Genomic DNA, 3,784 nt, shown 5'->3' on the forward strand with positions numbered 1-3,784 from the left:
ATTTTCCGTTTGGATCGAGGATGGAGACAACCCCCGCCTGATAATATTCCTTTAAGTCATCTAGAACTTTCTAAAATAAAACAAATAGTAATAACCATGCCACATATTATGCATGCCCTGGCTAGTGGAGCACATTTGGTAGGAATTGTACATACCGACCTACATCCATTCAATGTAGTGTTGGATTTTACAAAAGAGTTGAAGCCACGCGTAGGTATTATCGATTGGGGGTTACTGTTGAGAGCGCCCAAAAAACGGGTGTCTCTCAATTTTGTATTTGAAGCAGACAAGAACCCTGAGAAGGTGGCATAGGTGGTCTCCTACGCAGACAGAGAACCCTGAGAAGGTGGCACAGGCGGTCTCCTACGTAGACAGAGAGCGAAATAAATGGCCGTGGATAGCCTCGGAACTTTATGATCCGTTTTTGGTAGATGCATACACTCTTGCATCTGATGTTTTTGCTTTAGGGTATTTATTACAAACTTTATATGACTTTTGGCAGAAAGTACAAGAGTTGTGGATGGACAATAGTTCCTATGACAAAGTTACCATGGATACTATTATTTATAGAGTCAAAAATTGGATGTGTCTACCTAATCGCGACGAGCAAAAATCTGTTTTGTAAGTAGTGGAATTTTTTAGATCACTAAATACTGACCCAACGAGGGCACAACGTCCTCTTGTAGAGCTATCGGTGTCATTCACTCCAATTTTGTAATGATACAGTATCAGGAGATTAAGTTTCAAGAATGGCACTTTGTTTCTCTCTTCAAAATTTGATATGTGCCCATTGTTTGAAATATTATCTCATTGAGTCTTTGCAATATCTCTCTCCTCTTGTGGTGTTTAAGTTTATGTTTTCTCTTCAAAATTTGATGTGCGCGCATTGTTTGAAGTATTTTTTGAGTCAAGTGGATATTTCTCATTGAGTCTTTGCAATACATATCTCCTCTCGTGGTGTTAAACTTTAAGTTTTTGAGGGTAATGGTCAATTTATCTTACGTTGATCTTTACAGTTCATTAAAATCCTAAAGTCATTTACGTTCATGCAGATATGGCAGAAGCGCAAGCAAACGAGCATCAAGAGTTAGCCAAGAAGGCATATGAGTGAATGAAGGCCCTTACACATGGCTTGATAGCCCGCAAAGCTACGAGAACAGCATGCAGGTTGTCGAAATGGACAAATCCTACTTATGCCCAATGGAAAGACATAAACAAATGCGTAACCACAGAGATGATAAAGGAAATATGGCCATGTCCAGATGGCGAGATTAAGAAGGGAATATGGAAGGTTTCGCGTTGCACTCACAATGATATCAAAATTAATGCCGAGCGCATTTTCTTGGAGGTGTACGGTTGTCCTCTCCATAACGCCGACGCTCCACTCTATTTTGCTAAGATGCTATATGCACAATTTATCCTAGAAACTCCAGTGGACTTCGCCCCTCCAGAGAGGCCACTGTCAACACCCACGACATATGTGAAGAGACAGTGACATTCACAAGGGAGGAACTTGCTCTCATGGTGGAGGGCGCTGGATTGGAGTTAAACAAGGTCACAGAAAGCTTAGGGACACAGCTAGCAGAGAAGGAGAAAGAAGCTGAGCGATTATCTCAAGCATCAACTCCTCCCCCGGCGGCCAATAGAGGGATTCAAGAGTAGCTCACAAAGATCAGCCAAGATGTACAGACCATCTCTTCACGTATTACTCCTGTGCGCCAAGGAAACCACATCTCTCATTTTTTGATACATCCTGATCTTGTGGGAGTTTCTGCTGAGGTTCCTCCACCCCCCAATGTCCTGTATGTTACAAAGTATTCGATGGGTGGAGCGGCCAGTATATACTACCCTGTGGACACTACTACCACTTAATATGTTTAGTGAGGCAAATGCAAAATATTTCCACATGTGCATTGTGCAGTGTCCCAATAAATCAAGGTATTTATACAGTGTTCGGCATGGCTAGTGAATATAAACCACCAGGACCTTTAGATGCAACTCCTAGTGTAATTCGCAATTTATTTCAAGATGAAAGCTAAGAAAGACATAAATCCTACTTTTGTATTGATAATTTCTCCAAATACGATCATTTGTACAAGTACTTTTTATGAAATTAATGAAATGACTTCTTCCTCTATGTCAGTATCTTGCTCCAAAATTCTTTCACCGTTTACCCTCTCGTCTGCTAAATTAAGCTCATCTAAGTCAATGTCTAAATTGTCTTCTATCTCAAGGGTGGTGCACGACGTGCGTCCAACATCAAAGTTCTCGTCTACTACATCATCACAATTGTACATCCATCTGGGCATATCTTCTTCATACTCTTCGCTTTCAATGTCTCACAAGATCTTTTCATTGCAATACATGTAAACAAGTTTATCTGCTCGATCTGCAAGAAGTCGATTGCGAATAGTACTGTGAATATATTTGTACATGCTCCAGTTTCTTTCTGAGCGTGAGTTTGAAGAGCACTGACTTAGAACCTTCATCGCAAGGTTGCGCAATAAAGCATAATGCTCACCACCATTCATCATCCACCACTTCCATGCAGGTTGCTCTTTAGCCATTTGTTGAACAAGGGAGTTGGAAAATAAACCCTCTTTCAATCGAAATGAGGTCATCTCCTTTATGCACTTTACACGATCATCAACATTATTATAGAAAGTGTTTACCACTTTATAAAAATCTTGCACCACCTCAACATTGGACATCAAATCCATATTCCAATATTCAGGATCTAACATGTAAGCAGCACTGTGTAGTGGTGAATGCGCTCCAATCCATCTAGCATGAAAGTACTTCAATAGGACTTTTCTTTGTCTACTGGAGAATGGTACACGCCATTGCTTTTCCACCACTACATGCTCTAATTTCTCAGGACACTCCAAACTCCGCTGGACAGTCCACCATTGCATCCATGCTTTCCCAAGATTAGGCACTCTTTGATCAAGACTTCATACGGCATACATAACAGGCATCATTACATGGTATGCATCCATCACACTGTTCCACCAACTTCTTCTCGTAAGCGCTGCCTTCAAGACTTTGATTTTCTCTTTCACTTTTTCAAGTTGAGTGCTCTCCCAGTCATGAAATGCCATGCATGTAAATGTTTCGCAAACTGCATCTTTATTTCGAAGAAGAGGCTCAAAAGTGTAAAAGTGAGTGCAAAACCTAGTCTCCGCTGGAAGCTTTACCATAACTGACATGCGAGGTCGAAAAATATCTAACACTCTCTGTCTCTTGAGCATGAATATCACAAGCTGGCGAGCAGTGTCGACAATTGAGGCAAACCATTTGGTATCATCACTTTTATACCAATCTTTTAATACAAGATTCAAACTATGAGTATTACAGCCTACCGAAAAAACATGTGGATATTGTCGCTATAGGATTTTGGATGCATTCTTGCAATTCTTTGCATTGTCCATGACGATTTGGACTACATTTTTGGCACCCACTTCCTCTATCATCAGAGCCAATGACTTGAGAAATGTAAGCCCCAGTTTTGATTGAACCAGCAGAATCCACGGCACGGATGAAAGTCTCACCTCTAGGTGAAATAACCATTATATTAATTAATGGTTTTCTTTGTACATTAGACCATCCATCACTTACTATACTACATCCAGAAAGCTCTATATTGCTAAGAATTATTCTTTGTACACGTTCTTTTACTTGCGCATAACATTTCTCTAATAGATCATTTCGCATAGCATGGTACGTAGGCAGCGAAAACCCTGGTCCAGACTCACCAATTTTCTTCCATGCTCTCTTCCAATGC

The sequence above is a fragment of the Cibotium barometz genome, chromosome 33 (assembly GCF_041138505.1).
Source record: "Cibotium barometz isolate CiBa-2024 chromosome 33, ASM4113850v1, whole genome shotgun sequence".
Taxonomy (NCBI): Eukaryota; Viridiplantae; Streptophyta; class Polypodiopsida; order Cyatheales; family Cibotiaceae; genus Cibotium; species Cibotium barometz.